The following is a 12,828-nucleotide window of genomic DNA, read 5'->3' as shown; positions in this document are numbered from 1 at the left end:
TGCCAATATTTTACGTTAATTTGACAAAAGTTGGAATCCTTCAGCACATTGTTAAGGCTGACTTCCGGTGTTAAGCGAGCAGTGTGTTAAGAAGCAGCACGGCTTGGCAGTTCACGTTTCAGAGGATGCGTGTCTCAACCTTCGTCTCGTTGCAGGGATGATACAAGGTTGTAACTACCAATTGGATATCACAAAAATGGGGGCAAAAAACTAAGATGCATTGTGATCTGAATGTGATCAGATCCTCCTGCCCATCTTCGAAGGTAGTCAGGCACGCATTGTGTCTGGATATCTTAAAACTCTAGACGGCTCTGGACAGTGAATCCATTTAAATGATTATTCTGCCCTCTAAAATAATTTATAGCTGGCAACATTGACTTATGGCATCAGCAGGCTATGCGTCTTACAGGGGGACCGGGAAATCTGGTCACAATGCATACACAGTGGATGAATAAAATACATTTTAACAACATGTGTACATTTACATTACATTTAAGTAATTTAGCAGACGCTCTTATCCAGAGCGACTTACAAATTGGTGCATTCACCTTATGACATCCAGTGGAACAGCCACTTTACAATAGTGCATCTAGATCTTTTAAGGGGGGGGGGGGGCAGAAGGATTGCTTTATCCTATCCTAGGTATTCCTTGAAGAGGTGGGGTTTCAGGTGTCTCCGGAAGGTGGTGATTGACTCCGCTGTCCTGGCGTCGTGAGGGAGTTTGTTCCACCATTGGGGTGCCAGAGCAGCGAACAGTTTTGACTGGGCTGAGCGGGAACTGTACTTCCTCAGTGGTAGGGAGGCGAGCAGGCCAGAGGTGGATGAACGCAGTGCCCTTGTTTGGGTGTAGGGCCTGATCAGAGCCTGAAGGTACTGAGGTGCCGTTCCCCTCACAGCTCCGTAGGCAAGCACCATGGTCTTGTAGCGGATGCGAGCTTCAACTGGAAGCCAGTGGAGAGAGCGGAGGAGCGGGGTGACGTGAGAGAACTTGGGAAGGTTGAACACCAGACCGGCTGCGGCGTTCTGGATGAGTTGTAGGGGTTTAATGGCACAGGCAGGGAGCCCAGCCAACAGCGAGTTGCAGTAATCCAGACGGGAGATGACAAGTGCCTGGATTAGGACCTGCGCCGCTTCCTGTGTGAGGCAGGGTCGTACTCTGCGGATGTTGTAGAGCATGAACCTACAGGAACGGGCCACCGCCTTGATGTTAGTTGAGAACGACAGGGTGTTGTCCAGGATCACGCCAAGGTTCTTAGCGCTCTGGGAGGAGGACACAATGGAGTTGTCAACCGTGATGGCGAGATCATGGAACGGGCAGTCCTTCCCCGGGAGGAAGAGCAGCTCCGTCTTGCCGAGGTTCAGCTTGAGGTGGTGATCCGTCCTCCACACTGATATGTCTGCCAGACATGCAGAGATGCGATTCGCCACCTGGTCATCAGAAGGGGGAAAGGAGAAGATTAATTGTGTGTCGTCTGCATAGCAATGATAGGAGAGACCATGTGAGGTTATGACAGAGCCAAGTGACTTGGTGTATAGCGAGAATAGGAGAGGGCCTAGAACAGAGCCCTGGGGGACACCAGTGGTGAGAGCGCGTGGTGAGGAGACAGATTCTCGCCACGCCACCTGGTAGGAGCGACCTGTCAGGTAGGACGCAATCCAAGCGTGGGCCGCGCCGGAGATGCCCAACTCGGAGAGGGTGGAGAGGAGGATCTGATGGTTCACAGTATCGAAGGCAGCCGATAGGTCTAGAAGGATGAGAGCAGAGGAGAGAGAGTTAGCTTTAGCAGTGCGGAGCGCCTCCGTGATACAGAGAAGAGCAGTCTCAGTTGAGTGACTAGTCTTGAAACCTGACTGATTTGGATCAAGAAGGTCATTCTGAGAGAGATAGCAGGAGAGCTGGCCAAGGACGGCACGTTCAAGAGTTTTGGAGAGAAAAGAAAGAAGGGATACTGGTCTGTAGTTGTTGACATCGGAGGGATCGAGTGTAGGTTTTTTCAGAAGGGGTGCAACTCTCGCTCTCTTGAAGACGGAAGGGACGTAGCCAGCGGTCAAGGATGAGTTGATGAGCGAGGTGAGGTAAGGGAGAAGGTCTCCGGAAATGGTCTGGAGAAGAGAGGAGGGGATAGGGTCAAGCGGGCAGGTTGGCAAGTCTGAAAATGTGGGCACAAATAGAATGAGGACAAGATGAGGACACAGGATGCATGTTATAACCAGGGGTGTATTCATTATTCAAACGTTTTGTAACGAAAACAAGAATTTCTATTGAAAAAAATATTGTAGGTCCTTCTCCGTTTCTTTTCAACCTAGCAACAGGTAGGGCTCAAAACAGGCTCTGCCCCACCTGCCCTGAATGACGACTGGCCTCTGGAATCAATAGAGCTAGCTTTGCAGCATCTTTTCTTAGTTGCCAAATAGCACAAATGTCATGTAGCTAAGTATCTCAATAGTCATTTCTTAAACCCTCAGAGAACCACACTAAGCTTATGCTAGACGACGCATACTACTTCAACCCAACCCAGTGGGGCGGCAGGTAGCCTAGTGGTTAGAGCCTAGTGGTTAGAGCGTTGGGCCAGTAACCAGAAAGGTTGCTAGATCGAATCCCCGAGCTGACAAGGTAAACATCTGTCGTTCTGCCCCGGAACAACGCAATTAACCCACTGTTCCTAGGCCGTCATTGTAAATAAGAATCTTAACTGACTTGCCTAGTTAAATAAAGGTAACATTTTTTTTTTTTTAAAGGCAGCGTTGTAAAATAGCAATAACACTTGTTATAATTCACAGTTTAATTACCTCCAACAACAATGCAACTATCATTGATGTTGATGCTATCCATCTGGTCAGTCAGGCTGGCTGCAATCGCTCACAAAAAAATCTATTCTAATGCAACTTCATATTCACATTTGGGAAAATGCAAGGTATGGATGGAAATGTTTTGTTTTGGTGGAATTGTTTTGTTTTGGTCTCTAGCGTTCTTCCTTCCTTCGGCAGGTGTTTACATAGAAAAGAACTATAGCGGCACACTTTGACCTCTAGATGGTGCATTGTGATCACAGTTTTAGTGGTGACAGGGGAAACATTAACTTTCTCTGCACTTCTGATTCACGCTCCAGACATTAAAATTCAAACACCAGTAAAATGTGGGTGAAGCAGATTATTTGATGAAATTTGACCAATTTAGACCGTTGACTACCCAGATAGTCTTACCAATGTCTTGCCAGTTAGCAAACACTCTCCATACAACATTTTCCCTATGTATCAGGTGTACAACACCGGTGAGACATGTGTGCTATCTGGGTATAATATATGTCATGACATCCAATCAAACAATCTAATGTCTCAGAAAAAAGGGTAACACTTGAAGTCTTGATAACTTTGCAGCATTTAAATAAAGTCACAGAAAAAAGTAAGGTATGTAGGTAAAGTCCAGGTATACGTTTTATAACTTAAGAATCCATAACTACTTGGAACTCTGTAATGTGGGTCATATTCATTCATAGGTCAAACTTACAGTATGAGTATTACCTAGGAAGCCCGTGTTTAAACATTGAAATTGCTTGAGTCAGTTGTTTTCCTGCTTCCAAGAAAGCACCTGGCATACTCATAAACATCCACCGTAAAAGCAAAAGCAACAGCAGTCGACCTCTCTTCAAACTTTATTCATACATTATGTAATTGGCACAAAGCCAGCTGTCATTTTGTAATGGATTTTACAAGCAATTTCAGGAATGAGCTATGTGTGTGACCCTTTATTCTGAGATTGTTTACCAAATTTGTCTTCAACCCAAAATTAGTTTGACTCATGTTTGGTGTTTTACGGAATATTTTATTCATGCTACGGTTTCTCACTGGGCGCTTTTCTCATTGCAAAACAGCAATACCACCCACGCGAAGCTACAGAATAACAGTTCTGATTAGAATTCCATTACACTTCCGTTTCTATGCCCTGGTGCATGTCTCATCCGGTATGAATTGATGAAGTGCTCGGGAATATTGGTAACACTTTTCTAAAAGCTGAATGGTATAATGCTTTATGAAGCCAGACACAGGGACACTGCATGTACACAGCTGGCAACATGCCCTGCATGTCCTGGGAAAAGCAAGGCCTTTCACCCATATTCCCCACTCAAAATCAAATCAAATTGTATTTGTCACATGAGCCGAATACAACAAGTTACAGTGAAATGCTTACTTACAAGCCCTTAACCAACGATGCAGTTTTAAGAAAAATAAGTGCTAAGGAAAAAATAGATAAGGAAAAAATGAAGGAAATAAAATAGTTAAAGATCAACAGTAAAATAACAGAGTCAATGTATGGAGGCACAGTTTAGTTGATATAATTGAGGTAATATGTACATGTACGGAGAGTTAAAGTGACTATGCACAGATAATAAACAGAGAGTAGCAGCAGAAATAGTCTGGGAAGCCGTTTGATTAGCTGTTCAGGAGTCTTATGGCGAGGGGGTAGAAGCTGTTAAGAAGCCTTTTGGACCTAGACGTGGCGCTCCTGTACCGCTTGCCATGCGGTAGCAGAGAGAACAGTCTATGACTAGGGTGGCTGGAGTCTGACAATTTTTAGGGCCTTCCTCTGACACCGCCTGGTATAGAGGCCCTGGATTGCAGGAAGCTTGGCCCCAGTGATGTACTGGGCCGTACGCACTCTGTAGTGCCTTACGGTCGGAGGCCGAGCAGTTGCCATACCAGGCAGTGATGCAACCAATCAGGATGCTCTCGATGGTGCAGCTGTAGAACTTTTTGAGGATCTGGGGACCCATACCAAATCTTTTCAGTCTCTTGAGGGGGAATAGGCTTTGTCGTGCCCTCTTCATGGCTGTCTTGGTGTGTTTGGACCATGATATATTTTTTAACATTTTTATTTAATTTTTTAGGGTGGATCAGCTTAATATTGCGGAAAGATTATTGCTTCCATCAATGTAATTGTCTGCATCATTTCCAATCCCCCATATCTTTTTTGGTAAATATATATATATCCATATACATACACGTACATACCCATACGTATACATATGCATACATTAACATTCATACATATACACAAATATACATACATATACCGATATAGATATACTTGCTTTTTTTAGAATATACCTTTATTATTCCCCGCAAACCCTACCACCCTTCCCCCAATTGGAGTAAACTAATAAACAATAGCACTTAGGCTTCTACCTTATATATATTATACACATTTTACAGACACAATCTATTTTTACAGACACAATCTATTTTACAGTGGTTATATTTTGTTTGTTTTTAGTCCTTCCTCTATTTCTGATGTCCATCCAGTTTGATTTCTATTTGCAACTGTGCTATTTCACAACATTTCTGAACCAATATACATTTTATGTTTTACATTAGTTATCTTGTTATTAGTCCCACCCTTCAGCTCCATTCAACCCCTCCCATCTATCTCTAAACACCATCCATTTTGGATTTCTATTTGCCATATATTTTTAAACTGTGCTGTGATGCTTCACAAAAGTACTGAACCTTTCTATTCTCATAGCTTCTACAGATTGTAAATTAAAGATAATTTACCTAAACCTAAAGGGGAGGGTCTGGGTGGGCATCTATCCACGGCAGCGGCTCAGGCGTGGGACGCAGACCCCGCTCTCACCCCACTTTGGTGGCACCTCTGGTGCGGGGACTCTCGCCGCCGACCCCGGACTGGGGACCCTCGTTGCGGGCCCCGGACTGGAGGCTCCGGGCTGGAGGCCGTCTCTGGAGGCGCCGGGCTGGAGGCCGGCTCTGGAGGCTCCGGTCTGGGCGCAGGCACAGGACTCACCAGGCTGGGGAGACATACAGGAGGCCTCTTCCTTGGCCGAGGCACCGGATACACTGGGCCGTGGAGGCGCACTTGCGGTCTCGAGTGCAGAGCTGGCACCACCCGTTCTGGCTGGATGCCCACTTCCACCCGGCAAATGCGGGACGCTGGCACCGAGCACACCGGCCTGTGAATGCTCGGCTGAGACACAGTGCGCATCACCCCATAGCACGGGGCCTGACCAGTCACATGCTCGCCACGGTAAGCACGAGGAGTTGGCTCAGGTCTCCAACCTGACTCTGCCACAATATTTGGAGGGGGCTTCCTTGCCAGCCGTGTTCGTCTCGCCGACTCCATCCTCTGGTATCCCTCTTCGCACTGCTCCATAGAATCAAAGGCGGGCTCTGGCACTCTCCCTGGGTCGACCGACCACCTCTCTACCTCCTCCCAGGTTGTCACATACCCCTGGCTACGCTGCTCCTCCTTACCATGCTGCTTTGTCCTTTGGTGGTGGGAAGTTCTGTCACGGCCGTTGAAGGATGGGGACCAAGGTTCAGGGTGGTAAGCGTACATTTTGTCTTTATTTAGAAAAGACGCCGAGCAAAACAACAAACACTACAAAAACAAACTGTGAAGCTCAAAGGCAAAGTGCCCTAAACAAAGTCAACTTCCCACAAAGAACGGTGGGAAAAAAAGCTACCTAAGTATGGTTCCCAATCAGAGACAACGATAGACAGTTGTCCCTGATTGAGAACCATACCCGGCCAAAACATAGAAATAGAAAATCATAGAAACACAAAACATAGAATGCCCACTCCAACTCACGCCTTGACCAAAACAAAATAGAGACATAAAAAGGATCTCTAATGTCAGGGCGTGACACTGCTGTCAGGTTTTGGCCAAGACTGTTCGGGTTTTGGTCACTAGATGTCCCCATTGCACATTTTTGTACCTTTTGTTTTTCTTGCTCTAATTATTGTTTGCACCTGTAGGTCATTCCCTTGTTAGTATTTAAACCCTGTGTGTTCCTCAGTTCCTTGCTCAGTGTTTGTAAGTTAGCACCCAGCCCCAGCCCAAGCCTTGTTTTATACAGATATTTCTCTTGTTGGATTTTCCAGAGGTTCTCTGGTTTAGTTCTTGTGTATTATTTGAGTAGTCTTTTGAGGTTTGTTTTTCCCTGCTGTTTTTTACCACTTTGTGGAGTTTCTTTTGTATTTTGGAGGATTTCCATTTTGTGCCTCTTGGCTTTATTTTTGGACATTGTGGATTTAGTTTCTTTGCCTGAAGATTTTGTTCTTTTATTAAAACCACCATCTCTAGTACTGCTGTGTCTGCCTCATCTTCTGGGTTCTGACGATTATTAGTGACTGTTTCTCGCACCGGGTCCTGACAACTGCAGCGTTAGTTCTAGGCAAATGTTGCAATTCCTCAGCCATTCCTGGACCTGTGACCAAAAACGAGTTACATATGGACAGTACCAAAATAAATGATCTAATGACTCTGCCTCCTCACAGCAAAATCTGCAAAGCTCGGAAGATTGTATCCCCCATATACAGTGGGGGGGAACAAGTATTTGATACACTGCCGATTTTGCAGGTTTTCCTACTTACAAAGCATGTAGAGGTCTGTAATTTTTATCATAGGTACACTTCAACTGTGAGAGACGGAATCTAAAACAAAAATCCAGAAAATCACATTGTATGATTTTTAAGTAATTAATTTGCATTTTATTGCATGACATAAGTATTTGATCACCTACCAACCAGTAAGAATTCCGGCTCTCACAGACCTGTTAGTTTTTCTTTAAGAAGCCCTCCTGTTCTCCACTCATTACCTGTATTAACTGCACCTGTTTGAACTCATTACCTGTATAAAAGACACCTGTCCACACACTCAATCAAACAGACTCCAACCTCTCCACAATGGCCAAGACCAGAGAGCTGTGTAAGGACATCAGGGATAAAATTGTAGACCTGCACAAGGCTGGGATGGGCTACAGGACAATAGGCAAGCATCTTGGTGAGAAGGCAACAACTGTTGGCGCAATTATTAGAAAATGGAAGAAGTTCAAGATGACGGTCAATCACCCTCGGTCTGGGGCTCCATGCAAGATCTCACCTCGTGGGGCATCAATGATCATGAGGAAGGTGAGGGATCAGCCCAGAACTACACGGCAGAACCTGGTCAATGACCTAAAGAGAGCTGGGACCCCTGCTCAAGCCAGCGCATGTCCAGGCCCGTCTGAAGTTTGCCAATGACCATCTGGATGATCCAGAGGAGGAATGGGAGAAGGTCATGTGGTCTGATGAGACAAAAATAGAGCTTTTTGGTCTAAACTGCACTTGACGTGTTTGTAGGAAGAAGAAGGATGAGTACAACCCCAAGAACACCATCACAACCGTGAAGCATGGAGGTGGAAACATCATTCTTTGGGGATGCTTTTCTGCAAAGGGGACAGGACGACTGCACCGTATTGAGGGGAGGATGGATGGGGCCATGTATCGCGAGATCTTGGCCAACAACCTCCTTCCCTCAGTAAGAGCATTGAAGATGGGTCGTGGCTGGGTCTTCCAGCATGACAACGACCCGAAACACACAGCCAGGGCAACTAAGGAGTGGCTCCGTAAGAAGCATCTCAAGGTCCTGGAGTGGCCTAGTCAGAGTCCTGGAGGTGCACTGCCAGAGCCCTGCAAAATGACCTCCAGCAGGCCACAAATGTGCATGTGTCAGCATATGGTCTCACAGGGGGTCTGAGGATCTCATCTCGGTACCTAATGGCAGTCAGGCTACCTCTGGCGAGCACATGGAGGGCTGTGCGGCCCCACAAAGAAATGCCACCCCACACCATGACTGACCCATCGCCAAACCGGTCATGCTGGAGGATGTTGAAGGCAGCAGAACGTTCTCCGCGGCGTCTCCAGACTCTGTCACATGTGCTCATGTACTCAGTGTGAACCTGCTTTCATCTGTGAAGAGCACAGGGCGCCAGTGGCGAATTTGCCAATCTTGGTGTTCTCTGGCAAATGCTAAACGTCCTGCACGGTGTTGGGCTGTAAGCACAACCCCCACCTGTGGACGTCGGGCCCTCATACCACCCTCATGGAGTCTGTTTCTGACCGTTTGAGACGACACATGCACATTTGTGGCCTGCTGGAGGTCATTTTGCAGGGCTCTGGCAGTGCACCTCCTTGCACTAAGGCGGAGGTACCGGTCCTGCTGCTGGGTTGTTGCCCTCCTACGGCCTCCTCTACGTCTCCTGATGTACTGGCCTGTCTCCTGGTAGCGCCTGCATGCTCTGGACACTACGCTGGCAGACACAGCAAACCTTTTTGCCACAGTTCGCATTGATGTGCCATCCTGGATGAACTGCACTACCTGAGCCACTTGTGTGGGTTGTAGACTCCGTCTCATGCTACCACTAGAGTGAGAGCACCGCCAGCATTCAAAAGTGACCAAAACATCAGCCAGGAAGCATAGGAACTGAGAAGTGGTCTGTGGTCACCACCTGCAGAATCACTCCTGTTTTGGGGGGTTTCACCATTTGTCTATTCCATTTGCACAACAGCATGTGAAATTTATTGTCAATCGGTGTTGCTTCCTAAGTGGACAGTTTGATTTCACAGAAGTGTGATTGACTTGGAGTTACATTGTGTTGTTTAAGTGTTCCCTTTATTTTTTTGAGCAGTGTATGTTTGTAAACACAAGTAACACAATGATTGAGTGTCTATATAGCTGTACCATGATATTTGCATTGTTACTAAGTAAACCAATTGGTCCCCACTATTCCACCCTCTAAAAGCCCTCCTCATCCCGAGTTGGGTTGTCATCCCAACGCCCGGCAGACCACCCCCCACATCCCATAGCCCTGAAGAGACTGGGATCCATCCTTCGAAAAGTGCACACAGTGCCACTCACAGAACAGAAGTAGATCAACCGCCAAATGCATTTCTATCGCCCTCACCTCGATTTGCATTATGTATAGCCATCAATTTTTAAAATATATATTTTTTAAAATCCTGTTTATCTTATTTTCCATAATTAGCTATTAATATTTGTAGTAATGTAGGCAATTTATGCAAAGGATTTTACCTCTCACCAGTCTCGCCATCACCAAAATTACATTATTGCAAGCAATTATTTTTTAGCAAACAATAATTGTGAATCATCCTATATTGTCCCTAACATCTTTTACTCCCTCGCAATAGTTGTGGAATACACCCACACACTCATACACACTCATCATACACACTCAACCCCTTTCCCCCACACAAACATAGGCTCACATTTTCAACAGTTGCACCATCCCAGAGCCCAACTCAAGAAAGGTCTTGATTTACAAATGGATATACAGTTGCAGCAGAGAAAGCCTGCAAAACTGTGCAATTTTTTTTGCCAGAAATGGGGATTTTATTAACCATTGTCACGTCCTAGATGATGGAGGTCAGATGTACCCCTTTCCCCTGAAACACCCACAACACGGTCCCCCGTATTGACCATATTCCAAAGCATCTCCATGCAGTCAGACTTTTGACTTTGTGCCACCAGGGCCACAATAATATACCCCCTCTCATGATAGTTTGTTGGTGATGTGGACACCAAGGAACTTGAAATGCTCAACCTGCTCCACTACAGTCCCGTCCTTGAGAATGGGGGCATGCTTGTTCCGCCTTCACCTGTAGTCCACAATCATCTCCTTTGTCTTGATCACGTTGAGGGAGAGGTTGTTATATATAACTTGTTATAAGCATGTATGCGCCTTTATGATGTCTTATAAGGGTTATATAATATATCTCTCTATGTATCATATTTTGAACTGACTCAAAATGGCTGGTATTTAGTTAGGATCATTACTTATGGGATAATGATAAGACATAGGATCTACATGCTAAAAAGATGACAGTTGTTGAGAAAGCGTTCCTGTGACCCATGGTTGCAGGGCCTTCAGTCCTTGTCATGGTTGAAAAGAACCCAAAGCAATTAAGCATGTGTGTGCATGCATGCGTGCTTGCTCCTGCATGCATGCATGTAGGCCTATGCTGATGCCCCTGGGCCCAGGACTGTGGGGGGCACAAGAGGAAGCAAAAAAATATTTAAAAAAAATATATATACTGTATATAGTATATATACTGCATATATTACATATGTAGTATATATTTTGTCTTTTTTTTTACTGCAACTGCCAATCACAGGAGGACTCAAGAGCCCACTCGCAATGAGTGTAGACAGCTTGCTGCTGCCACTCTGCTAATCATTATATGGGGGTGGAGAGGAGGTAGGAGACCCACATGGGTAACTGGCAGGCCCTGTCTTGATTGTGTAATTGATTAATTTAAAAACTGCATAATAAATAAATGTGACTGATCAATTGTGTGAGTCAGGGGCTGGGCCCAAGAGGCAAAAGAATAAACAAATAAAAAATGTGGTTATTTTGTTTTATAATATTTTTTTATTCAACCACAGGAGCCCGCTCTCAATGTTCAAAATACACCAGAGAGCATAATTTAGCTACAGAGGATCAATAGTTTCTTAAAAAATACTGTGGATTAAGTTGTATCACAAGCACATAAAGGTATCTGACAAAAATAAAGGAAACCCCAACATAAAGAGTCTTAAAAGGGTGTTGGGCCACCATGTCCTGCCAGAACAGCCTCAATGCACCTTGGCAATAAATTCTACAAGCGGACCAACCATGCCAGGAAAATGTATCCTTTATTTTGGCAGTTACCAGTATGCCTACCTTTGGGAAGGCCACAGTTTGGGCAGCGTGCACCAAATATGCAGTGGTGTAAAGTACTTAAGTAAAGTAAAAATACTTTCTAAAGTACTACTTAAGTTGTTTTTTTTGGAGTATCTGCACTTTACTATTTATATTTTTGACAGCTTTTACTTCACACATTGTTAAATAAAATGTGGTACTTTTTACTACATACATTTTCCCTGACACCCAAAACTACTCGTTGTAGCAATGTTGATATATTATTGAAACACTTGTTACATTTTGAATGCATAGCAGGACAGAAAAAGTAAAATTCATGCACTTATCAAGAGAACATCCCTGGTCATCTCTACTACCTGTAACGGCTGTCGTAGTCGTTCTCCTCCTCAGACGAGGAGGAGCATGGATCAGACCAAGATGCGGATTGGTAAGTATTCATTATTTAATGGAAAAACAACAAACACTACAAAATACAAAAACCAACAAACGTGACTAACCCCAAACAGTCCTGTGTGGCCCAAACACTGACACAGGAACAAACACCCACAAAACACAAGTGAAACCCAGGCTGCCTTAGCATGATTCTCAATCAGGGACAACGATTGACAGCTGTCTCTGATTGAGAATCATACCAGGCCGAACACAAAATCCCAACATAGAAAATCAAACCTAGACCAACCCACCCAACTCACGCCCTGACCAACTAAAACAAATACATGACAAAGGAAAACAGGTCAGGAACATGACACTACCTCTGATCTGGCAACTCATTAAACACAACTGCTTTGTTTCTGAATGATGTCTGACTGTTCGAGTGTGCCCTGGCTATCTGTAAACAATTGTGCAGTCTGGTTTCCTTAATAAAAGGAATTTTAAATCATTTATACTTTTACTTTTGTACATTTTTGCAATTATATTTACTTTTGATACTTAAATATATTTAAAACCAAATACTTTTACTATGGTAGAATTTCACTGGGTGACTTTCACTTTTACTTGAGTCATTTCCTATTAAGGTATCTTTACAAGTATGACCTTGGGTACTTTTCCCACCACTGCAAATATGCCTTGTGGTTATAGACATATAACCCATAGAAGGGTTTTGGAACCTCTTACTCTAGCAATTCGAATGTTATACTCATGGGTGCCCTTGCAATGTATGCCAGTCCTGACTTGAATGGGAACTGCCATCTATGGATTATATTTAGGGCTGGTTTCAGAAACCGAGGGAAAAACGTAGTTTGGAAAGAAAATGCATATAGCTGAAAATACTTATCTGTCTGTAGAACCGTTAGAATATTTTTTTTTGCTAACAGCAGCACTGTTTTTCAAA

Source organism: Salvelinus fontinalis, chromosome 32 (assembly GCF_029448725.1).
Source record: "Salvelinus fontinalis isolate EN_2023a chromosome 32, ASM2944872v1, whole genome shotgun sequence".
Lineage (NCBI taxonomy): Eukaryota > Metazoa > Chordata > Actinopteri > Salmoniformes > Salmonidae > Salvelinus > Salvelinus fontinalis.
The sequence above is the reverse complement of the archived record's forward strand: the minus strand, read 5'-3'. Positions refer to the sequence as shown.